The 27,547-nt window shown below is 38.5% G+C and overlaps 1 protein-coding gene across 5 annotated transcripts in view; it reads left to right on the top strand.

Annotated features, from left to right (window-relative positions):
• espn (espin) overlaps positions 1 to 27,547 on the top strand; it is a 142,295-nt gene that overhangs the window by 26,073 nt on the left and 88,675 nt on the right. The gene's annotated exons all lie outside the window — the stretch shown is intronic.

Raw genomic sequence — 27,547 nt, 5'->3', positions numbered from 1 at the left:
TAAAATTTTTACATTAAACACACATTTTAATATTTCAAATATCTGATGCAACTATTCTTGTTTATTATGTACTTCTATCTTATGACACCTTGAATTAGGGTGACTTACACTCATTCGGTCATGTTTCTTTTTAAGAAAAAAGGGTACAGCTCAGACACTCTTAAGGTTTAATTTTTATGCTGTCTGCAAAGAAGAAAAGTACCTATAACTTAAGGGGAAGTTTTTGTAGTAAACAAAAAGTATTTTTTGAGCTTTGCGAAGGTGGGTGTAATTCATATACCAAGTTCCATCAAAATCAAAACATTTCTTAAATTAAAATGGAATGACCATTAAAGTTAAATTTCAAGTTTAACAAAGTATTGATTTTTGCTTTTTATTTAAGATAAGCTTTTGATGACATACAGTGCATCCGGAAAGTATTCACAGCGCATCACTTTTTCCACATTTTGTTATGTTACAGCCTTATTCCAAAATGGATTAAATTCATTTTTTTCCTCAGAATTCTACACACAGCACCCCATAATGACAACGTGAAAAAAGTTTACTTGAGGTTTTTGCAAATTTATTAAAAATAAAAAAACTGAGAAATCACATGTACATAAGTATTCACAGCCTTTGCTCAATACTTTGTCGATGCACCTTTGGCAGCAATTATAGCCTCAGGTCTTTTTGAATATGATGCCACAAGCTTGGCACACCTATCCTTGGCCAGTTTTGCCCATTCCTCTTTGCAGCACCTCTCAAGCTCCATCAGGTTGGATGGGAAGCGTCGGTGCACAGCCATTTTAAGATCTCTCCAGAGATGTTCAATCGGATTCAAGTCTGGGCTCTGGCTGGGCCACTCAAGGACATTCACAGAGTTGTCCTGAAGCCACTCCTTTGATATCTTGGCTGTGTGCTTAGGGTCGTTGTCCTGCTGAAAGATGAACCGTCGACCCAGTCTGAGGTCAAGAGCACTCTGGAGCAGGTTTTCATCCAGGATGTCTCTGTACATTGCTGCAGTCATCTTTCCCTTTATCCTGACTAGTCTCCCAGTCCCTGCCGCTGAAAAACATCCCCACAGCATGATGCTGCCACCACCATGCTTCACTGTAGGGATGGAATTGGCCTGGTGATGAGCGGTGCCTGGTTTCCTCCAAACGTGACGCCTGGCATTCACACCAAAGAGTTGTCTCATCACACCAGAGAATTTTCTTTCTCATGGTCGGAGAGTCCTTCAGGTGCCTTTTGGCAAACTCCAGGCGGGCTGCCATGTGCCTTTTACTAAGGAGTGGCTTCCGTCTGGCCACTCTACCATACAGGCCTGATTGGTGGATTGCTGCAGAGATGGTTGTCCTTCTAGAAGGTTCTCCTCTCTCCACAGAGGACCTCTGGAGCTCTGACAGAGTGACCATCGGGTTCTTGGTCACCTCCCTGACTAAGGCCCTTCTCCCCTGATCGCTCAGTTTAGATGGCCGGCCAGCTCTAGGAAGAGTCCTGATGGTTCGAACTTCTTCCACTTACAGATGAAGGAGGCAACTGTGCTCATTGGGACCTTCAAAGCAGCAGAAATTTTTCTGTAACCTTCCCCAGATTTGTGCCTCGAGACAATCCTGTCTCGGAGGTCTACAGACAATTCCTTTGACTTCATGCTTGGTTTGTGCTCTGACATGAACTGTCAACTGTGGGACCTTATATAGACAGGTGTGTGCCTTTCCAAATCATGTCCAGTCAACTGAATTTACCACAGGTGGACTCCAATTAAGCTGCAGAAACCTCTCAAGTATGATCAGGGGAAATAGAATGCACCTGAGCTCAATTTTGAGCTTCATGGCAAAGCTGCGAATACTTATGTACATGTGCTTTCTCAATTTTTTTATTTTTAATAAATTTGCAAAAATCTCAAGTAAACTTTTTTTCACATTGTCATTATGGGGTGTTGTGTGTAGAATTCTGAGGAAAAAAATGAATTTAATCCATTTTGGAATAAGGCTGTAACAACAAAATGTGGAAAAAGTGATGCGCTGTGCAAACTTTCCGGATGCACTGTACTTAAAATTATTACCAAGTTTATTAAAAAGTTGGATTACTAGTTTTTGTTTTGTTCGTTACTTGAAAAAATAAATTAACAGAGTAAATTTAGAAGGTTTATCTATATACAGTACATACAAAATTCAAGAAAATTCATCTTGACTAAGACAAATTATCAAGGTTTAGTAGATTTTTTTTTTTACCTATTATTTATTTTTTACATTTTTTTTTTTTTTTTTTTTTTTTTTTTTTCAGCTGCAGCTAAGCATTTCAGTTGTGGTCTTTGTTTAAAGTTAAATACAATGGCAGTTGGCTATTTAAAATCAGACTGATTACCAAGTACTACTAAACTCTTTATAAAAATAAAGGAAAGACTTCTGTCTTAAAAGCAGTCTTCCTAAGATGGACAAACTTCAGTAGAATTGTTCTGGTTTTGTGCAAGCAGTTGTTTATAACCATGAGTTTGTTTTATCCTAAGTTCAGGTTTGCAAATCCTTGTCACTAAGTGTTTGACCTTAGCTTCTGTCTGATGATTCTTTTGTTGTGCCTTTTTACCTCTGCTACTTTGTTTTCACATCAGTCTCTTCCACTGATCTCAAACATTAAGTGATCATTACACAAATGGCATTAAAAAAAAATAAAGGGTCCACTCATTCTAGGTGCTTCATTACAAAAGTCATCCTCATCACTGCAGATGTGGCAGAGTATAAAGAACTGTGAAAGAGTTTTAGAGTTTTTAGTATGCCAAGGATGGGTGGAGCTGTGGAGAAGACGGAGGTTTTAAGTCCTGAAAATCTGATAGAAAGACTGATATCTAAAAATGCTAGAATTGTGGTGGAAATACTAATATAAGAATACAAATATAATGATGTCATTGTTTATACTGATATCTGTTAATATGTATAGAGATGAGTTTTTTTAAATACTTTTCTAATGCAAAGTCTTGGAGTTCAGCAACTACATATTGTACTGTTAATAAATGTATGTGACAAATAACATTTGATTTGAGTGGAGTGAGTGTTCAATTCCCCTTTCAGCAATGATAAAGATAAACGACAACATTATTTTAGAGTCATTTTTTTCTCATGTGGTGTCTGCTTTTAGTTGGTGCTCTCCCAAAAGGGTAATGCAATTGGTTTTGTACATTCCATTTTAATAGCACAAAATATAAGAGGAAGAAAGAAAACTTTACATTTAACATAAGATATGTTAGAACTTTTATTGGCCAATCTTTGTCATTAAACAATCTAATTGTTGTAAGTAAATTTATATTGCGTTGCTTTTTACTCTGCATTGCAGGATTCTGGTGCTTATTATAGACTGGTAGAATGGAATTTATATCAGACAGATGTTGTTAAGGATTTGATGAATCATTATTAAGAAAAGCATATAGCTAATCTCCAGACATAACATCTACTTGCTACTATAAGGTAAAACACTTAGCAGGTGGACAGGAAGGGTCAGCATCCCAGCAAACAAGTAAAAGTGTGTGTGTGTACATCCCAGTATTCTACACAATTTGTACATTTGTCACACAGGGATCATCTGGTATTTATCTTCTCGTTCCTGGCTAAGCATGTTGGCAGCACTAAGCATTCTGGGGCCTCTTCCCCGTGGATAGTGATGCATGAGAGAATCATAGGCCAAGACTGTAAAAGAGGATACGTGCCATCTGACAGGACACGCGCAGCTCCAAAACTAAGGAGAACTTGAAGGAAAAGGAGCTTCATCATCCAACTTATCAAACTGCTTAATAAGACTAATGCCACACAATAATCCAGGAATGTGTCTTCAATTGCTAAACAGACTAAAATGCCATTTTCTGGCTCTTAATGATTGAACAGCATCTGAACATTCATAACTGTAGCAATTCTAAATGTTCTTTTATGTTAGTTTTTTTATTATTTATTTATGTCCATTAAGTACTATTGAATAACTAATTGATTGACAATATGCCTGACTGTGTGTGCTTTTAAGTTATTCACTGTTGCTGAGTGAAACAGAACACATTTGCAGCTGTAAATGCAGGGGCAATCTGGTCTAGTAACAAATTTAATTGGCAAACTAAACATGCATTGTATTCTGTTATCTGAGGATATGATCTGGTGCTGCAATTGCCAATCTTCTCATTCATCCATCCTGCTTTTTTTCACAGTCCACACATACCCCCTGCAAACCTGTTGCACAACAGATGTGTTCAGAGAGATCATAAATGTTTCATTCAGCTAGGAACTGCAAGTGCCTGATAGCAGAACTCCTTTTACAAAGCTGCATTGTTTACCCTGTAGTCATGACAACCCTTGCAGCTAGCCAGATGGAAACCAATCAGAAGAAAGGAATATGGTAACTGCATTGCCCATTGTCTTTTGTTCCATGGGGAGAGCAAAGATAACGGACACCTGAAAGATATCTGTTTTAATTCACCCCTGACACCCCCCCCCCCACCGTCCACATAAAACAAGGCATGTTGGATAATTGTGGAGTAGTTTCTTTATGTCAGATTCTGTGGAAGGTGAAAGTGAAGAAGACAAAAGTAACAGTAAATGACTCAAAGCTTGTGAAACTGGATGGAACAAACACCTACAACCACAGGGGTACCGCAGGCCTGAGTTTGAGGACCACTGAACCAGAGAATTGAAGTTACCGTATAGAGTGTTGAATTTTTATTTCATAACTGTGTAGCAGAATGTTGAAATCTTGGAATCTTTAAATCATAATCTGTCATTTGTTTTGAAAACAAAAGAGCCTTCTTAAAAATAATAATAATTTGGCTGCAAACTGAATGCATACTCAAGTTCTTCAACCATTTTCACATTTGTTAATATCAATGTGATTCAACTAACAGTAAGTCAATCCTCAGCTGATATACAGTAATATTTAACGATATGAAATGACACAGTAGCCCAATTTGTGTCTTTTGTCTTTGAAGGTGTTACATGTTATTACAGAGGCACCAGTGACATACAATGGGAGAACTAGGGTTACTTCACTCTTAGCTCCTGAAAATATTTAAACTTTAAAAGCAGCACGACAAAACTTACAAAATTCGCTTTACTATTTGTCATCCCTTTCACTGCCACTCACAAAATCTCTTTATTATTTTACAGTGATTCCTTCTATCCTTCATGAGACCTCTAAGTCTACAAACAAAGAAACAGTTTTTTCAAGCATAGTACAGAGAATAACTATAAAAAGAATCAGGACCTTAAATTCTATTAATTTCAAAAAAACAATTTTAAAGGTGATTAAATTACACTAAAATTCTTTGACTATTAAAAGTAGCCACAATAATTATTTTTTTAAACATAACTGCTAGGTTATCCTTGTGACCCAAACAAGAAAAAAAGGTGAAAAATGGATGGATGGTTATCATTAAAGTAATGTGTGCACACACGCATGCAAATTATGTGTATTGTAACCTTTTTTGGCAATTCAGCAGTATAGGAACAGTCTACCATTTCCAGAAAGCCAGACTGGACAGGCACCTGGTTAACGTGGTGACTTTTGTTCGAGTCAGAAGCATAAAATCCATTCTGTTCAGTTTGTGCAGAAGTACTTAAGTAAAGTTGCCAGCACAAAGCTACTGGTGCTATAGTTTCTCAATGCGTCTTAAACTGATTGTAAAAGAGTGAACAAGTGGGGCCAAACTGTGCAAATCATCCTTCAGGTTAAGTTATGTTTGGGAAAATTAGACCATCTGATATTGTCTGATACACATAATCATTCAAGTATTTTTTGAAATGTTATAAGGTCGTGCATCAGGTAAATACAATTCTCTCTTGTTTTTCAGGTGAACCTTTTAACTTTTCTATCTAAGCAATCAAAATAGTCTGTGTTAGCTCCTTATTAACTAGGGTACCTTCTTGAACAGTTCCATTTTAGAAACCTATGCATGTGTGCTATTGAGACCTTACTTTATGGATTAATTTTGTTCTAAATCTAATAATTTTACAAAGTTTAGAGTAGACCTTAAGCTAATCAAGATGTAATGCATTTTATTTAGTGGTCAAAAACATCATTTCCAGTGGAAGTGCAGCTGCATTCAGCTCACCAGTCAAAAGTGGCAAAGGTCTCTGCCAAGAACTGTGCAGTCTGTAAGGAAATCCTTAAATGTAATCTCTGGTTTAATAATAATCAGATGCCCAAACCACCTTAACTGGCTAATTTCAATTTGGATTAACAATAGCTCTACTTAAAGTTCCTCCAGGACGTCTGTACTTCTAACCCTATCTTAAAGACTGAGCCCAGACACCCTGAGAAATAATCTAATTTTTACCACTTGTATCCCCAATATAGTTCTTTCAGTCACTGCCCAAAGCTTGTGGCCATAGGTTTGGGTAGGAACAAGGGCTTTGCCTTTTGGCTAATTTTTCTCTCCACCATGGGTGACTGATAAAATGTCTGCCTGTCTTCCGATGCTGCTGCGATCTACCTGTCAATCTTTTAGTCCCTCCTTCCTTCACTCTTAACAAGACCCCAAGATACTTAAACTCTTCCAATTGACATGGAAGCTTAACCTGGAAGAGAGCACTCTTCCCTTTTCCAGCTGAGAATGGTGAGTTCAGAGTTTGGGGTGCTGATACTCATCAAAACTACTCTACGTTTAGCTGCAAACCACACTGGTGCACCCCTGAGGTCACCATCCAATGAATCCAACAGGACATCTTCATCTGCAAAAAGCAGAGATGCGATTATAAGGTCAGTGAACTGAACCATCTTCACTCCTTGTCTGCAACTAGAAATTCTTTCCATAAACATTATACACAAGATTTGTGACAAAGGGAAGCCCTGGTGGAGTCGCACACCTGCCAAGAACAAGTCTGACATACTGTCAGCAATGCAAAAAAAGCTCTCCCTGTGGTTGTTCAGGGAGTGAATAGCCCATAACAGCAAGCCTGGTTCCCCACATTCACAAAGAACCCTCCAACATTCCCGTGATGGTAAAGGGTTACTCCAGTGTTGTGCGACCAGGCAAAATCTGCATTGTTCCTCCTGAATCTGAGGTTCAACTACCAGAGAGACCTTCTTGTCTAGCACCCTGGCATAGACCTTCCCAGAGAGGCTGAGTAGTGTGATTTCCCCACCCCATAGCTGAAGCATATCCTTCAGTCCCTCCTCTTAAAAATGGGGACCACCTCCCCAGTTTGCCAATCCAGGTTCACTTTCTCACACTTCCATGCAATGTTAAAAGGTATGTCCTCCAAGAAAGCCTAACAACATCCAGAGCCTTCAGGAACTCCAGGTGACCATCATCCACACCCCAGGGCCTTGCAACCAAAGAGTACCCATCTGAATCCCCTGACTCTTCTTCCTTTAAGAAAGGCATGTCAGTAGGATTTAGGAGGTCCTCAAAGTGTTCCTTCCATTGCCCAACTGTATCTCTAGGCGTGGTCATCAGAATGTTTATTGATTACTGTCTACCACTAGATGCCACTGTGATGTGTTGTTTAAAATGTTCAAAAAGATCAAATCATTTTGTGAATCAGCTGTTTCAGTTGATTTGATCTCTCAAACATTCCATTTCTCCATCACCAATCAAGTCCCAATAAGACCTCCAGAAATCATAAAAAAAGTAGAAAATAATCTAAAAGAAAGTAAATTTAATAATGTAACATTCCTGAGCACTCCTGGTTTGACCTTAATAGCAAGAGGGAGCGCTCGGGCATGGTGACATATCAAGATATAGATAGGATATAGATTTACATATCAAATATAATACATACATAGAACACTAGATATATAAAAAAATAATTAAATGTATAAAAAATCTTTAAAACAGGTATAAAAAGAAAACAAAAACAGGGATTAGGGAACACAATCTGGCAGACACAATTCTCAGTTGTCTTTAGTAAACAGAAAGCTTCTTCTTGACTTCCTCATAGAAATTATTATTGTCCTACAGCATGGAGCCTGATTACCAGAGTATTTATTTGAATCTGTGCTTTTGATTACAGGTAGTTGTGTTGTCCTTTATGTGGTGTGGGTGTTTCACACCTACTTGCTAACCTCCTAGGTACCAAACTAAAGTATTCTGTCTCACCTCTTCCATTTTTTTTCTACTTTTGCCTATTTTTCTACTCCTCACTGATATCTGCTAGGTCACTTGCTGTATAGCATACTGAATATATCTGGTGACCCCCCTAGCAGTCATTCTCTGTGTTGTATATGGGTTCCTCTGTATGTTTATTCGCAAGCAACCCCATGTGTTAAGGGATCTCCCACCTCCTAGTGGTCCTTGTTTTCCATTTTGTTTTTCTCTCTCTCTCTCTCTCTCTCTCTCTCTCTCTCTCTCTCTCTCTCTCTCTCTCTCTCTCTCTCTGCATGTCTTTTGGTTATTTTCAGAAGGGCCTTCTTTGATGCATTTTCTGAGCTCTTACAGTTTGTGGCCCCATGTTTATCCCAACCCCCATGCAAAAGCAAGTTAGACGTAAGTATATTGTGAAGCCTATGAAAAGCTACTAAGGATCACATGGACCAAGAATAAAAATGGGCACAAGAAGGGAACACATATCTCTTAGGTCTCCAGTACATTACAGGGTCCGCTCAGGTACACATATATACTAACAATCATACATGGTCGTCTTAGAATCGTTAGTTAATCAAAGACACACTTCTTTAGGGATATTAAAGGGGGGAAAAAATGTTGAAACCTGAGAAGAACATGGAACCTCACACAAACAAAAGACTAGGCATGAGTAGGGATGTCACAAGAACCAATATTTTAGTACTAAGTAGATACCAAAGTTCCAAAAACTTTATGGTACAAGCTTTCGTACAGCATTGGTAAAGCAAGTGAAAGTTGATACTGCACTAGTGTGTGACTGCAAGTAGATGAAATACTCCAGAAGGCACAACAATATGTGACAAAAATGTGAGTAAAAACTACATATGAGAATGGCTCATAGTAATGATGATACAACACCATATCAACATATGTGAAAAAGAAAAACTGTAGAGGTCATGCCTGGAAACATACTGTGTTCAATGTAGGAGAGTGACAAAAATGTGAGTAAAAACTACATATGAGAATGGCTCATAGTAATGATGATACAACATAAGTGAAAAAGAACAACTGTAGAGGTCATGTCTGGAAACACACTGTGCTCAATGTAGGAGAATTTCAATGGCCGTTTTCTGGAATCATCCTTATTAATAATAAAAAAAAAAAAAAGTCCAAAACATATACACACACACAGAGGCTTTCATTATTGCCACTTTTATGCCATTATAGAGTTAGTTCAGAAATAATACATTTGTGCCAGTTTTGGGAGCACAATGATGTGAACGATCATATGCAAGTTGTAAATGTTTTAACTTGTAATGTCACAAAATTACAACGATGGGGAAATTAATCACTTTTTAATACAGTGTTCTACATGGTTTCTAAAAAGGAATGGAGGCTTCACATTCATTCTCTGATTTTACCAAGCATCCATCCATTTTCTAAATTGTTTATACACTTCAGGGTCACAGGCAAACCTCACATACATCCACTATTATGTATATAGGCAGTGCTAATAACAGTTGTAGCAAGTGAAGTGAGCTGCTCCATTTGTTAATACCAAAATAAAATTTATTTAGTGTTTCAAGCCACAAAGTACTGTGATAAAACCAGTTAGAAGGAAGGGAAAAACTGTATACTTAATTTCTGAATTTGAATATGCAAATGCTAAATTTGTGGTGTTTGGTTTTTGAAACCAAATTAATGTTCATTATTATAACCCCTAAAATGTGACAAACATAGCAAAAGCACATTTGAAAGGTACATTGGCAAATGTAGTGAAGCCTACCCGTTAAACTGTAGATCCAGTGATATCCTAATTCTTTATTAGTACATAGGCTAAGCAATAACACAGTCTTATCAGTCATATAAGATACTTTGAAAATTTCATAAGAAAGGGTGTTTTTCAGGAGTTCGAACATAATTGCTTTCTCACAGGAAACCTTATAATTTGGGCAAATGGGTAGAAAAAAATGAGGGACAGATTTGGAAAATTAAAGCATCAGGATTTTGTAATATTTAAAAATTGAATCAACTTGACTCATCCATATAAATAAAACTACTAAGTTTTATTTTTAACCAGCTAATGATGCAAATATAAATTTTGCAATAGCAAATGTTCTAAACGTAACAGAGTGATTCTCTGACCAGCCAGATTTTAAAAACATGCTTCTATAAAAACAGTTTTAAGTAATTTAATTTTCTTGGCATTAACCCCAAGTGTGACTCGGGTTCAGAATTCTATTTAAATACGGTTAAGTCCTTGTCCAACTAATGGTGACATGTAATGATCCGCTTTACAGTGTTAAGCCTTGAATAACTTTTGGGATAGTATTTTGCTGACATCTAGCGAGTGAAATAATATCATGCTGCAAAAAATAATGAATATGCATTCTGCCACTTTATATTAACTCTGTGGTAACTCAACAATATTCATGAGTGGGGCGGAGCCTTGAACCAAAAACACAATGGCAAAGAAAAAGCCACAAAACCAGTTTTAGAACAAGCTGAAATGGAACCATTATTTGGATCAAACAATAGCGATGACAGTGTAAATTGGTCATTTGACATTGATATAGACAGTAAAACTGACACCTGTTTGGCCGATTCCGACATTCCAAGTTTCAGTCATGTTTGGTGTCTGATTCATATGACTGCTGACAATACTGACCTCTTTGTTGCCCATTTACAGGTAACCCCAGGCCAAAGATGTCTGTTCATTGTGATTATCTGGACTATTTATGATTTGTCAATGATAGTCTATAGTTTGTTAGTGAGGAAATAGTTGTTGAATTGAGCTGCTATGCTGAGCAGTGTCAGAAACGTCACAATAAACCATTTGCTTTTTGCAGTCACTGCAAATGACATGTTGGTGTTTTTCAGTCTGCAGATACTGCAAGGCATAGTTGGTAAATCAGACCAGAGATGGTACTGGTCCACAAGTTGGTTGTTGCCCACACACATTTTGGCGAAGTTAGAGTGAGTGTCATTTTTCACGCCATATGAAATGCCTGCATTTCACTAATAATGATGACAATGATAAAGTCAATCACCTAGCACTGAAACTTTACAGACAGGAAGATGTGTATCGGGCAATCCTCAAAAATATGCAGAACACATATGTTCCCAATCATGACATAAATTTTCATGAAAGTCTCATTGGTTACAAGTTGTCATGAATACAAGACATCAATTTCAAATAGGCACGAATCCGCATCAAGTCCTACATGCTTTGCGAAGCAAGCTTTGGGTTCATCTGGACCTTGGTCCCTCTACTGGTGTAAAATATCAAGTGGGAAGACAAGTACAATCAATACAGTGTTGCTACATCATATATGCTGTCACTGGATGGACCCTTTACTTGACCAAAGTTACTGTATAAATGATGGACAGTGTCTATATCTCACCAGAACTGCTTGAGATTTTACTCCAAAGGAAAATGAGTACGACTGAACTGCTTGATATGCCTGGTGGCTCCAGTTGCGTGAATCAGTCATGTTGCAGTGTAATGCTCAGAAAGGTAAAAATATTTGTGGTCAAGTGGAAGGACAAGAAAGACGTCTGCCTCCAAAGCACTGTACACAATACAGCAACTATCAATGTTTGTATTGGGGAAATGTGGAAGTCGCTAAGCCTTGTACTGCGGTAGGCTACGATAACATAATGGGCAGTGTTGATCGTGAAGGTCAGGCACTGACATTCTACTGTCATGTGCAAGCAACAGAAAAAAAATCCAAACAATATTTCAACATCTGTTCGAACAATGCCTATGTGCCTTGGTGCCTATTTCAAAGCATATCACATGAAGCATGCGTAATAAATCTGCATCAGTACAGCAGTGGACAGTAGACCTTTCTCTCCTAGTGTGATTATGTGGATGTTTTGGTATTTGTTTCTGTTACACATAATATTTTCTGCTTTTGAAAAAAATCAATGTTTTTCATTTATTTTAGAGATAAACATAACACTAAGGTGGATACATTAAAATATCTTAAATCATCTTGGAATTCACTACTTCAACAGTACAGATATAATGATGTTTGAATCTTAATTTTAATTATTAATATTAAGCAGAATTTTTCCCAGTTCCTGGAGAGAAAATGTTGGAGAATAAATTTGGATTGTGCACATGGTAAGATAAATTAGGTAGTCCATGATGATACCATCCTTAATACACCTTAGGTGAAATTCTGCTAAGCTTATAAAATTAGCCCCATTTTTTATTACATTGGAGGAATCTGCACACATTAAAATTCAAACGCTCTGCATTGCATTTTTAGATTTATGAATGCCAATACTAGTTTACTTAATTTGATAGTTGGATAACACTTTGATGGATATACAGTACAACTATTTTAATGCTGCAGTTAGTATTTATATATTTTATAGTCTATTACAGAAAAAGAAACTATATTGTTAACTTGAGCATGAGATTTGAATGATCCAAAAGCTAAAAGTGCTAACTGTCACACCAACGTGTGGCCCTCTAAGTTGGACATTCAAATCTATTTACTAAGCTTAAACCTAAGAAGTGAATTGGAATGTTAAAGACATAGTGATCGTGTTTCAAGACCTTTGCATCTTCCATCTGTTCCAAAGAGTTCCTGCTGTCATTTGTTTCTATTGTTTTCTAAGTATAACACTACCATTTTAGTTATTGTGGTTGACTTCTTTAAATTATTTCTCTTTGTTACACTAAAAACCATGTTCCCCACCAATTATGAATTTATTTAAGGGACAGATGTTTGATTTATGTGGATTTTCTGTCTTACCATAATACACACTTTGCAATTATGAAGGGACTGTTTTTCTTGAGTTTTCATTTCTGATAAACTTGTGTCAAGTCTTCAGTGAACAGACAGAGCTGGAGAGCAAAGAATCTGGTGCAATAACGTTTCTGTCAGTTTGATGGTGATAAGTATAAACTACTACGAATTTACTAAATATAATAAGCATAACTTGCACACTTGAAATTAAAGAGAAAAATAGAAAACTCACAGAGACAAAAGGAAAATAATTTTATTTTAAAGACAGTGACTGCATAGAATTCAAAAGCTGCATTCTACCCTCCTTAAGCCATATACCTTTTTGTTACAGTGTTCAGTTAGTGATTGAAAAGTGTTGTTAATTAGACTATTTTTGAGAATATGGACAGAATTTGAGAATATTGTCTAAAATAACTTTGAAGGCAGCATGATGTCATTATTTCCCATCATCTTCGATTTAAGTTATCCTTAACTATACTCCTATTAGTGTGTGTGCAAACTCCACACAGGCAGTGACTGGACCAAAATTTGAACCCGGAATTTGGTTCCATGTTAATCTTGTGCAAATAAGTGTACGCTATAATGAAATTGTGCCCCTTCCAGAATTGCGCCCAGTGATCCTGCATAGGGCACTGGCTTTCAGCAGTCCTGAACAGGATTAGTGGATCATAATATGGATGGATAGCTGGACAGTATGTTTGCTTTAATAGACACATCAGGTATTCCTATAACGTAGAATACCAGTTTGATACCTTTTTGTATTTTTCAAGAAATGCAAGATGAAGGTATACAACTTTCTGAAAGAATTCAGACTAGAATGATCTAGTACAAATTCCAACATATTGGTAAGAGAACATGTGTGGATTAAGCTACTGAAACACTGAAAGTCTGCACAACAGACTCTCAGGTAAACAGGCTAAGTCACATTAGCATGGCCTCTAAGGAAAAGTCAGACTGATTTTCTAGGACAGAAAGTGAAGAGTGAGTCACTACAGAAAGGTTTCTAAGGGTCATGGATCAATGTCACCTGAATAGTCCAGTGGCACTCGGTCAGGCTTCTACTGGAGTAAACAGCTGCTACTAGAACACCTTGACAAGACTAAATAGTTTCAAATGACAAAAATAGCGTAACTAGAATATGTCTTACTGAAAAACAGTAATTAATTCAATTTAACATGAGGGTCACTAATCCAGCAAAACATTGTACAGTACACAGAGACAATCACAAAAATTGAATTGAATTACCTCAAAAATATTTCAGGTTGCTAAAAATAAAAAAAACATATTCATAATGAAAATACTGTACTGTGGTGGGCTGGCGCCCTGCCTGGGGTTTGTTTCCTGCCTTGCGCCCTATGTTGGCTGGGATTGGCTCCAGCAGACCCCCGTGACCCTGTAGTTAGGATATAGCAGGTTGGATAATGGATGGATGGATAATGAAAATAATGCCAGATAATAGTTGCAGAAATTAACTCTTGGTTAGCTTGGTGCAAAAAAAAAAAAAAAAAAAAAATTTAAACTCAACAATAGACTCTGATTGTTTTACTGGTTCTGTGTTTTTTTCTGTCTGCATTTAGTTACAAATTAAAATGTCACTTTGTGTATTTTCAAAGGAGGTCAAGATTTATAAGATAGCAGCGAAGGATCTGCTGCCCCAGATAATACTTGTCCTTCAGTGATTCATGGCTTCATTTGGCCATTAAATGGGCTCAACAATATGGCTGTAAGCGTTTTATGGTCTCTTGGAGAAGGCTAGTTATGTAATTTATTTGCATGTACTTAAAGGCTTTGCTTAGGATTATCAGCATGGCAAGGGGGGTGGGATCTAATGGAAAGTCATGGGGCTGCAACTATTATGTTAGTCTGTGATGTGTTTAACTGTTGATGACTCAATTTAGTGTATAACTGAGAAATCTGCTGCCTACTAATGCTCAGTGAGGATGGCCTAATGATTCATTCTCATGCAAATTGTGTTATAGGCTCTTTCTGCAGCACTGGTGTTAACAAGCATCCTGTCAAGATGTTGCTTCAAATCGGACTTGGCAGTACTGTCCTACAGTGGGTCGTTTTTTTTCTGTGTCTATTAAACTGTGTGGGACTTTTACGTTCTTGGGTTTTTCACAATTGGTTTTTGTTTTATTCTACAGTTCAATTCAATTTATTCATGAATAAAGTTTGTTCTCCAAAAAAAATAAAGGCTCAAAGTACATGCACAGATTCACTAATGTACTGCAAAATTACACCATGCAGCATTTATTTTCTTTTATACACACATTCCCATATCTACAGTATATAGAAATACATTAATATGCTTCCACCAAGTAGTGTGGTGGACTGGCTTGAGATCTTGTCTTCTAAACCACAAGGTTGTGGCTGGTTCAGCTCTTAACCACTGACCCAATGTTTGAAATTGCAGGTCGCTTAAACTAATTGGCTCCAGCAGACCTCCGTGACCCTGTGATAGGATATAGCGGGTTGGACAATGACTGACTGACTGACTTAAACTGTTTGTGCTATAACTGTAAAAATATGAATAAAAGCAGCTGTACAACGTATCTGTACTTGCAGAGTGCATTGTATGGTATTGGTTATAAAAAGACACTATTGTGTATAAAATAAAGGTAGTTGTATAGTTTATTGTATAGTTTATTCTCAATGGGGTAAAGCAGGGAAGCCTGAATTAGCTATGATCTGTCTAGCTGGCAGTGTTAAGGAAAGTGGACAAACTCCCATTGACTGATTTCCAGAAATCTTCAAACCTTTTGGCAATTCCACTCCTGTGATGTAGCATAGGTCAATAGATCAATTTGCCCTTTTCTGATGCACAAAGAAGTAGCCCTGTCCATGGACAGGAGCCCTGCACTGGTTTTACCAGCAGCAAATATAGGCAGGCAAAGCTAGCAGGACTTCTGTTAGCAATTTATTTTGCTTGTTTTGTTTCAGTATCTTTGTGCTTGCTGGAGTGAAGGTATGACTTATGTTAAGTTTGTGATGTTTACATTTCACAGAAATATGTGCTTTGTTTGTGGTAAGCTGTTTGTGGTTTTAAAGAGTGCTTTGGCGGACATATTGGGAGTTGAATAAATGTCTACTGAGAGACAAACTGTTTTTGTTTCTTATTGTTTGGAACATTTTGGCAATGAGGATGGCTGAGTTTTTGCCTTTATCCTCTCCTGCCCATTTTGTGCCATGCCTGGACAGCCTACAGTACTCTCTGTTGAAACTTACCTGCTGGCTCAATATGTGGAAAATGTGAATGATGTCTGCAAGAAGGCTTTGCTGCTGCACTGTTGGGTCACGAATGGACCCTCTGGTTTTTAAGACTCTAGGAGACTTCAGCCATATACTCGATACCTATATCTATCTTGAAAGGACTAGTTATTGGTAGTTTGATTCACTTTACATGTTTTGATTCTGAAACTAATTAAAAATTTAAATTAATGCATGTAATTTGTTTGATTCCTCAATCGGATCCAGGACTAATACCAGGAAAAAAAATTGTATATTCACTAAATATATAACAAAATAATTTTTGTGGGTTTGCTTCCTCTGTGCGTGGAGAGTGCTTTGAATAGTGAGAAAAGCACTATGTAAAGATGATAAAGAATTATTATTATATTATTATACAATATATACTAAATTATATATTAAGCATGATTATAATTCATATGGTATAACATCCCTTTTGAAAGCATAAGAGTCATAAATGAACAAGAATTGTGCAGCTTATTCGTGGGTAATTCACAAAGGAAATGAACTAGAGTCATGTGCCTCATTCTGGGGTAGTGTCATGAATCGGGCAGGGCAAAAAATGCCGGCATCATGTAATTTTAGGACTTGTTATTTTTTGCAGGTTAAAGTGCAGTCCAAAATTTTGAAAATGCAGGTCTGTGTGTGTGTTTTTTTTTTAAAAAAAAAAACACTTTTTACAATATAATAACAGTACAATGTGATCTTTCTTCTCTCTGACCATGCAGCAGACAAGTTTAGTCAATAGAAGCCATGCGCAGCTTCTGCGCCTACAGGGCTGAGAGGGAAAGAAAAATTGTTCACCCTGTCTTTCAATAGGAAAGCCAATCCATTCAGCTTATCCCCAAGCATCCAACTCCTTGCAGTTCCATAGACTGCAGTGAGGGATACTTACCTTTAGTGTCTTTGTTAATGCAGAATGGCAAATGATATTAAAGCAAAAGTAGCCACTAGAGAATATAAATTTACTGATGATTATTCTTACATTAAATCCTACATATGATGACACTTTTGTGTCCTTATTGATAGAGAACAGAAAAAACAATATGCCGCTTGAAAAGTACCGAAAGAGTACTTGTTTACAATGGCAACAGAGTATATAAGTGGCAGATGATATTAGTGATTTTGAGGAAGCTCCTTACCTGAGCTGAGAGTACAAAGAATTTGGATAATTCTGCAGAGTAATAATACTCTCCGGGGCAGCCAATAAGCTGTGAAAAAGTGTATGTTAAAGTAAAGTTGGGAGCAAATAATTGTCATAAATTAGAGTATCCATCCACCCATCCATCTATTATCCACCGCTTATCCGAGGTTGGGTCACGGGGGCAGCAGTCCAAGCAGGGAAGCCCAGACCTCCCTCTCCCCGGCCACCTCCTCCAGCTCCTCTGGGAGGACCCTGAGCCGTTCCCAGGCCAGCTGGGAGATATAATCCCTCCAGCGTGTCCTGGGTCTGCCCCATGGCCATCTCCCAGTGGAACATGCCCGGAACACCCCCCAGGGAGGCGTCCAGAGGGCATCCTGACCAGATGCCCGAACCACCTCAACTGACTCCTCTCAATATGGAGGAGCAGTGACTCTACTCAGAGTCTCTCCTGGATAACTGAACTCCTCACCCTATCTCTAAGGGAAAGTCTAGCCACCCTGCAGAGAAAACTCATTTCGGCTGCTTGTATTCACGATCTTGCTCTTTTGGTCAGTACCCAAAGCTCATGGCCATAGGTGAGGGTAGGAAAGTAGATCGACTGGTAAATCGACAGCCTCTCCTTTTGGCTCAGCTCTCTCTTCACCACGATGGACCATTTCAGAGCCCGCATTACTGTCGACCTCCCGCTCCATTCTTTCCTTACTCGTGAACAAGACCCCAAGATACTTGAACTCCTCCACTTGAGGCAGTAATGTGTTCCCAACCCGAAGAGAGCATTCCACCCTTTTCTGGCTGAGAACCATGGCCTCGGATTTAGAGGTGCTGACTCTCATCCCCACCGCCAACAGAACCACGTCATCCGCAAATAGCAGAGACGAGATTCTGAAGTCACTGAACCATACCCCTCCGCTTCTTGGCTGTGCCTAGAAACTCTGTCCATAAAACTTATGAACAGAATCGGTGACAAAGGGCAGCCCTGGCGGAGTCCAACCTCAACAGGAAACGAGTCTGACATATTACTGGCAATGCGGACCAAGCTCCTGCTCCTCCTGTACAGGGACTGAATGGCTTGTAATAACAAGCCTTGTACTCCGTACTCTCGGAGCACACCCCAGAGGATGCTTCGAGGGACACGGTCGAATGTCTTCTTCAAATCCACAAAACACATGTGGACTGGTTGGGCAAACTCCCATGCCCCCACCAGGATCCTGGCCAGGGTGTAGAGCTGGTCCATTGTTCCACGGCCGGGACGGAATCCGCATTGTTCCTCTTGAATCAGAGATTTGACCATCGACTGAACTCTCTTCTCCAGCACCCCTGAATAGACCTTACCGGGGAGACTGAGGAGTGAGATCCCCCTGTAGTTGGAGCACATCCTTCAGTCACCCTTCTTAAAAAGGGGGACCACCACCCCAGTTTGCCAATCCAGAGGCACTGCCCCCGATGTCCACGCAATGTTGTAGAGACGTGTCAACCAGGACAGCCCCACAACATCCAGAGCCTTGAGGAACCCAGGGTGAACCTCGTCCACCCCAGGGGCCCCGCCACCTCTGAGCTTTTTAACTACCTCGGTGAGGTTGATATGGAAGGGCCCCCCCGGTGTCCTCCAGCTCTGCCTTCTCTAAGGAAGACATGCTGGTGGGATTGAGAAGATCCTTGAAGTATTCCTTCCACCGGTCAATAACGTCTGCAGTTGAAGTCAGCAGGGCCCCATCTCCACTGTACACAGTGTTGATGGATCACCGCTTTCCCCTCCTGAGGCACCTGACGGTTTGCCAGAACCTTCTCGGTGCCAACTGAAAGTTGTTTTCCATGGCTTCCCCAAACTCCTCCCATGCCCGGGTTTTTGCCTCAGTAACAGCCGATGCCACCACACGCTTGGCCCGCCGGTACCCCTCAGTTGCCTCTGGAGTCCCACTGGTCAACCAGACCCGGTAGAATGGCCTCATGAACCTTAGGTGTCTACCACCGGGTTCGTAGATTGCCACCACAAGAGGCACAGACAACCTTGCGGCCACAGCTCTGTTCTGCTGCTTGGACAATGGAGGCTCGGAACATGGCCCATTCAGACTCCATGTCCTTCGCCTCCTTCGAAATGAGGTTGAAGTTCTGCCAGAGGTGGCAGTTAAAGATCTTTCTGACCGGTTCCTCTGCCAGACATTCCCAGCAGACCCTCATTATATGTTTGTGTCTGCCTGGTCTGTCCGTCAGCCTCTCCCGCCATCTGATCCAACTTACCACCAGATGGTGATCAGTTGACAGCTCAGCCCCAGAGTGTCCAAGACATAAGGTCGCAGATCCGATGACACGATTACATAGTCGATCATTGAGCTGCGACCTCGGGTATCCTGGCGCCAAGTGCACTTATGGACACCCTTATGCTCGAACATGATGTTCGTTATGAACAATCCATGGCCAGCACAGAAGTCCAACAACTGAACACCACTCGAGTTTAGATCAGGGAGGCCGTTCCTCAAAATCACACCTCTCCAGGTTTCACTGTCGTTGCTGATGTGAACGTTAAAGTCTCCCAGCAGGATGATAGAGTCCCCAGGAGCTGCACCTCACAGTGCTTCTTCCAGGGACTCCAAGAAGGCCAGGTACTCCGAACTGTCATTCGGCGCATAAGCGCAAGCAACAGTCAAGAGTCCTTCCTCCAACTTGAAGGTGCAGGGAACCAACCCTCTCGTCCAATGGGGAGAACCCCAACGTACAGGCCTCAAGCCGGGGGGCCATAAGCAAACCCACCCCTGCCTGCTGCCTTTAACCCACAGCAACTCCAGAGTGGAACAAAGTCCTCTCAAGAGGAATGGTTCCAGAGCTCCGACCATGCGTAGAGGTGAGCCCAACTATATCTAGCTGGTACCTCTCAACCTCACGCACTAGTTCAGCTCCTTCCCTGCCAGAGAGGTAACATTCCATGTCCCAAGAGCCAGTTTCGGCAACCGAGGGTCGGAACGCCAGAGTTCCCGCCTTCGGCCACCACCCATATCGCATTGCACCTGACCCCTATGGCCTCTCTTGCAGGTGGTGGGCCCACAAGAGAGCGGAACCACGTTGCTCCTTCGGACTGAGCCTGGCTGGGCCACGTGGTCGAAGGTCCGGCCACCAGGCGCTCGCCAGTGAGCCCCTCCCCTGGGCCTGGCTCCAGGGTGGGGCCCGTGTACCCTTTCCCGGGCAAGGGAAACGCCAATCCTTGGTTTAAAGCCATATGGGGTCTCACTGTAAATTAGAGTAATATTTTTATAATGTTCAGTTTTGTGTAATTAATTTGTTGAAGGTACAAAGGGCAACAAACACATTTGTAAGATACGTAGATAATGAAAGAATCTGTTGTACCCACCATAAGCTAATGATTTAATGGAACACCCACAGTGTTCAGCTATATTTATGTGTGACATTAGAATGATCTCAGATTGAAGTTAGATAGCTAGAAAGAAACCTGAAGTGTTAAACAGAAGGATGCAAAGGCATATGCTTTTGTGCCCTTTATGTTAATGTGATACATGTACGGTTCTAGTGGATTAGGTGGCGGAGCTCCTAGGTGTGCCCACAAATTGTGTTCCCACAGAGGTTCATAAGAACACAGAACATAAGAAGTTTGACAAACAGGAAGAGACCATTCTGCTCAACAAGCCCATTTGTTTAGATAGTAGCTAAGCTATCCCAGTATCTCATCCAGATTCTTCTTGAAAGCTGTCAAGTGTCTGAGGGTTCGATATGGTAAAGTTGTATATGGTCTCAGATCCTCTACCCAAGATGAAGGTATTTGCAGAGATTTTTCAGCTCTGGCTGGACATAATCACACTCATGTTATGTTTGAGCCAGGGTTTATTATTGTGTGTTTTTTTTTTTTTATTTATTTCAATTTTGGTTAATTTTCAATTTTTATGTTTTATATTTTAATGTAATTTCTACTGTTTATTATTTAGTATTGACATACTGTGTCTTTAACTTTACATATATTTCTTGTGTTCTGTGGGTGGTGCCTCAAGAGGGGGAGCCACTATTAGGTCACATCTGAGGGACGGCCTTCTTTTACTTTATATTCAAGTCATTGAGTGTTTGGAGTTTCTTTCTTTTCTTTTTGTATCACCCCTCCCCTATTTTTTTTTTTTTTTTTGAGCGGATTAGCTTACAGACTGAGGACTGTGAAGCATTGCCTTCTCAAGCCCATCTCAGGACCTGCAGGTGTTTGAACAGTGCCAGTCTGAATCAACATTTTGTCACAGATTTTCATTCTTAAGTAGACTTTTGTTTGAGAAGGTAAAAGAAAAAAAGGCAATGTTTTATATAGTTTTTGAGTAACTCCTAGAATATTTCAGTATTCATTTAATGTTTTTCTTGGGGTAATAGTGCATTTTGTGGGGAGAGGCAGAGGTGTTACAATATTTACATTTTACAGTAGTGTGTGTTTGTTTGCTGTAAACTGCTTTGATGGTGGAGCTGTATGCTCATACAAGCTCTTTCAAGTTCAGGGATTTTTGGAACAATATCCCATTGCGAGTAATCCTGAGATGCACACAATTCAGCAATTGGTGAGAAAGTGGCTCTTAAATGGCATCAAAACCACAACATCGTTTTAGTCTATACCCCAGATGTTGCCGCCACCATTTCAGATCATATGGAAAGGAGTCCAAATAAGTTGACACAGGTCTGTGCCTGGCCCACTCACCAGACCTATTGCCCTGTAATTTTGCCCTTGGAAGCACTTTAAAAGGTTCAGTTTTCAGGAATAACCTACAAACCTTGAAAGAGTTGTAGGGTGCCATACAACCATGAGAAAAACAACATCCTTGTCACTTAACTGGTTTGTTTTTATTTTTTTCATGAACATAGAGAACTACACTACTGGCGGAGACCATTTACTTTCTATAATAGATTAATTAACTAGAAGATATATTAAAATTATGAATATTGTGTGCTATTGGAAGACATACTATGAATTTCTGCATTCTTTTCTGTTGTGCATCCTTTGTTCTCTATTATTTGGGTCAGTTTTGCCTGCCACTTTGCAGATTATTAATGGAATTTTAAGCAGGCTTGTGTCATGCACTTGCAGTATCTGCACTAGATTAAAGGCATTAATGAATTATATAAGTTTATAGGGTCATTATTGTCACGTGTACAGAATACAGTGAAATTCTTAATAGTATGTACCAACCAACATGCAACACATTACCACTCTTGGTTGCAATGATTAGCTAGTATAGCTACCTTACCTCTCAACTTCTGTCTTCGTTATGTGAAAATCTTAGAACACAATTATTATTACCAATGAAAGATAAACCCCTCAAAAAACTGATTGTGTTGCAGTGTGGAACAGTTCCTCACAGAAAACCTTGTTTCTCTAACATGATCATTGATAAAGGAAGCACTGAATTTAAACCAAAAGTATAACATTTCTCCCCATTGACATTAAAAGATAAAGGAAAAAATAGCAGTTTGTCATGCAACTCCACAGCTAAACTTTAAAAAAACAATATATATATATATATATATATATACACAACACTTGTCGATGGACTGATATTTCAACATTCATTACTGAAATGATAATAAAAAATGTAAATAATGGGGGTAGGGGCAGTCGGTACAGTAGGAAAAAAAATTGGTAATTATGACATTATCAACATTCCTCTTGCTCTCTTTCTGTATCTTGTATGGTAAAGTGGAGCTAGTAAGGGAAGTCATGGCTTTATACAGGACAATTTCAGTTCTAAAAATACAGTACATGGAAACCAGTAAAGAAATTTTAAGTTTAGGCTGAAAGAAGACCGCTTTAAAAAGCTCGCAAGCGGTCAGTTCTCTTTGATTCACTAATGAACGAATCATTTAATTTTTATACGTTTGTCACAGTAGAAACCTGTGCTGATTTTCCTGTACAGTATTCCATAATTGAAAAAAGATTTGGCCTAGAAATGAGAAGACGTATTATTGTCAGGATAATGCATAAAGAGGGAATTCAGTAAAACTACAATTAAGACTAAGTTTAAAGTTGACTGTTTTTTGTGGATTAACAATTAAAAAAAAATCATAATAATAATTCAGTTTTTTCTTTCTATATTTAAAGACAGTTATGAGTCATCCAGTGCAAGAATTATCATTGATAAATATAGCTGAGTGGCAATCTCATATTGGCAAAACTGAATATTATTTTCCAAATGATGTCTTCAGATGTTACTTTTCTACATTTTCTAGAACATAAGGTTGATAACATCATGCCTTTAAATTGTTCAGAGTGAATGGCTATATGGCTTTGTGTATTGGTGCCCTGTTAAAGGACTAGCCATTCATCTAGTTATTTGGTCAGATTCCATTATGGCTGTGCACATTGCCAAACATGGTTGATTTGATTTGAAAAATATTTCTTTTTTAATTTGCTGTTTTAGATGGAGTAAACATTTATACAGAAGAAATTAATTCCATAATTTTCAGTTTTCTTTATGGCTTTTTTATGTGTATTGTCACACTCAATGTAATTTAATTTGTGTTACATTTTTTTGCATCAGGTGAGTCCCTTTTTTTTGTTAACTATACTATTGTGAAGGGTTACTTTAAACTTCAACATGCATATAGTGTAGTACATGATGTTAATTTAGACCTATCTTTAGTACTTGTATCCTGAAGGTTTGCATGCTTGTATGTGTTATGCTCAATGTAAATTACTGGGACACCTGTAGGTGAAGTCTTAAAGAAAAACATTTACTGTAAACTGCTCTGAACAATACTTTTTACATCCCCACCACCATCTTAATTGGAACATCAAGTACATGGTGCAGCTCCATTCTCAAACTATGGCTTCAAAGACACTGAATGTAGTCTTTATCAACTCTTAGCGTGCAGGACATTTAGCAGGACGACAGGCCAGTATTGTGTTGCTCTCTTCTCTAATTGGAGAAAGAAGGTAAGCTCTGTATAATAATTACAGTACATGCTATAATGTGTCCTAAAACTAATTATGCCATTAAACAGGCATTCTGTTATCCACATAAAATCTGAGATTAGTGTGTCATTTGACTTACAGCTGCCTTGTTACCTTCAAAAGGAAGCCCATCAGCAGATATAGTTGCTTTGTCTTTAGTCTCTGTTCCTTCAATTTATGCTTAGCATTCAGAAGTGCAACACAATTGATTTTATTTGCAGACTTTGCTTTTCGTTTTTCTAATTTAAAATGTTGTTCATTCTGTCAACTTTAGATGAAATTGTCATTGTATAGCCTCTTCTGTAGTTCAGTCTCCAGTCTTGTCCAAATCTATCCAATGCACTTGGCAGGGGAAGTTCAGTACTATGTGAAGAAGCATCTGAGTTGAAGCCTTAGGAGTAAGATTCTAAATTAATGTGCTGATTATTTTTATTGGAAGATGTCCATGTATGCAGAAGTAGTTGGTTGAAATTATTTTTAAGTAAAAAAAAAGGATAACTGCTAATTCCACACTAAAAATTTGAACATTCATTACCCTTTATCTAACTTAGACGGTGCTTCTATTATTATAAACCTAGTGGGAACAATGTAAAGGATATGTTTGGTATTTTCAAGTCCAAGTTATTTCATCACAAATATGATATACTGTATATGCATTTGCTATGAATAATTACGTGTTCTAAAGTCGAGGGTTTTCTATAAATAAAAAAAATACCTTGCCCGCACTGGCACTTTACAATGGAGCATTAAGAACCAGTAGAAAATAAAAGCATAAAAATGTGAAGAGCACAACCTCTTTGAATTTCAATAAAACATACATTCTGTGTTTCTGACAAACATTTGTGACAACAAAAGGCTTTGAATATACAGTAATTATTTTATTGTGTATTCCTAGTACTGTTGTTCTCAAGGTAAGGATACATTTTCTACTTGCTTGTGTGAGTAAGTAAATCAAAACAAAACCAAACAAGTGGCACAAACAGTTTACTGTGATTTTTGTCTATCCAGAAGAAATAATGTGTTTGGGGAAGTGGGGGTTGGTGGGTGAAAGGTTATTGCAGAAGATTACAAGCATTGAGGTGGCATGCACAAATAAAATAGTTTTTTTTTTTTTGGTTCAAAAATGACCTGTGTAAATTATTTAACAATAGCAAGACACAGATCAATACTCAGTTTTTTAAGCCAAAACTGTTGTCAAGTATTTTGTAGGTTGTTATGCTTTTATTTTCTCCCAGCGCTGTGGCTCCACAACCTCTTTTGTAAAGCACCAATGCGGGTAAGATATATTTTAAAATGTATAGAAAATGCTTAGATTTAGAACAAAATTGTGTGTGTCAAATGCATGCATACGATGTTTGTGAAGAAATAACTTTGACTTAGAAAAATACCAAACTTATCCTTTAACTTTAACCCTGTTGGCTAAAACTAGGACTACAATGTTATTTCTGATACTAAAATATATTAAAAGCTATTGGAAGGCAGCTACATAACAACTTTAACTAAAATGGTGCGTCTCATAATTTGAAATTTTTTTAAATTTTCTATTCCTTGGTTATCTTGTTTTTTATACTCATTTGATTATCATTTTAAAGTACATGTGTCCTTTGTAAAGAATCTGTGTTAAAGGTTGGAGGCTATATATCTCCTTCATGTCTTTACCTGAAATTGTATTATTTAAGTACACAGTTAAATCTTCCTGATTACTCTGGTTTATCATGTAATGAATATTTGGTTTAGTGACTCGGTCAAAGAAGGATATTAGGACTTGAAACGGGCTGTTCTCCCTGTCTGGAGGAGGAACACTCCAGTTACATTCATGAATTATTCAGACAGCTTACCTGCCTATTGATGACAGCACATTGCATTTATCCTTCTTCCTGCCTGAAATATTTAACATCACTTTTTTGTTGTTTTATTAAGTGTTTTTTTTTCCTTTCTAATGTTTACTGTATTGTTAAATATTTTTTTCTTTATTACCAGGTAAATTAAATGCTAAAATTGTTACAAACCTTATGAATATCCTGAAATTAGTGGCTGAGAATTTAGTTGTTCTTTCATAAGCTTTTTTGAAAGATTAATTTAAAGGTAGCTGTTATTTTTATTAAACCAAAAATTTTGTTTTTAAATTTTAATATTAGTCTTATTTACTTAGTAGAAAAACTTTTTGGAAGCAAAGAGGGACATTCATCATGTTGCAATTTATTTATTGCCTCAGGGAGGACCTGTTAGTGTGTTGACAAAGACAGCAAAAAATTGACAAAGACAGCAAAAACCATCACCACCACAATCTAGAGTCTCTGTTCATCCCAATGTCTATATGAAGGAGCTGTCTGGGGGCTCTACTGTAACTAAAACTTTAGCCTGGAAGACTCAAATCTATTGTAAACTACTCCAGGCCAATAGGTGGCAGCAGAAAGTTCCCATTTGGGATGCAGGCAGATTAGCTGTGACAAACAATGTCTTTCCATGAAAGATTGTGTCACTGGTTAATTTATTTTATTTAATGGGTGTCCGAGGAAAGAACACTGAAACTGGATTTGTAGGATTTTATCTGGAAGAATTTCTTATATATTAAAAAAAAAAGTGTTGTCAGAAAAACAAAGAATTATTACCAGATGTCCTAACCAGGGATATTCTTTAAGCTTCAGAGTCTTTCATTTATTTGTAGGCATAACCCATTATTCATTACGTCAGAGCTCAGGGAGATGCCCAGTAGTCAGAGAAGACTTAACCCCAACCTTGGAAATGAAGTTTCAAGCCTTCTTACTGCCAAAAAATGAGTCAAAATGAGTCTAGAGTTGGTAGGTGAGCCGAGACAAGTGCTCACAAATAAGGATGAGGAAAGGCAAGGAGAGAAGTGAAGGGTGAGAAGTGTAGTGATTTTATGGTGCTTGAGGGGTGGGCAAATTTTGCAGCCATCGAATAGATTTAGAATGTTTAACCTGAATAGGTAAACCTAGCCAGCCTAAGGAGTTTTTCTTTATTTTGTTTCTTTACTGTGGCACAATGGGAAATTTACATTTTGATATTTTTGATATCACTGAACTCTTCTTAGGGGGAGCTTTCTTATTACTGGTGAAAAACGAACCAATTGTGTTTTTGGTATAGCTAATGCTGTGGTGTCACATCTTCAAGTGTTTATTTCCAAGTTCAGGCACAGTGAATGTAAAGAATGCATGTTCTCCCCATGTTTCTGTAGATTTTTTTTTCTACATACAAATAGTCAAGTTTTCTTCCATCCATCGTCACGGGGGTCTGCTGGAGCCAATCCCAGCCAACACAGGGCACAAGGCAAGAACCAATCCCGGGCAGAGTGCCATCCCACCGCAGGACACACACAAACACACCAAGCACACACTACGCCCAATTTATAATCGCCAATCCACCTAACCTGCATGTCTTTGGACTGTGGGAGGAAACCGGAGCGCCCGGAGGAAACCCACGCAGACACG

Source organism: Erpetoichthys calabaricus, chromosome 8 (genome assembly GCF_900747795.2).
Source record: "Erpetoichthys calabaricus chromosome 8, fErpCal1.3, whole genome shotgun sequence".
NCBI classification, from domain to species: domain Eukaryota; kingdom Metazoa; phylum Chordata; class Cladistia; order Polypteriformes; family Polypteridae; genus Erpetoichthys; species Erpetoichthys calabaricus.
Note: the sequence above shows the minus strand (reverse complement) of the source record. Positions and strands in the feature narration are given on the sequence as shown.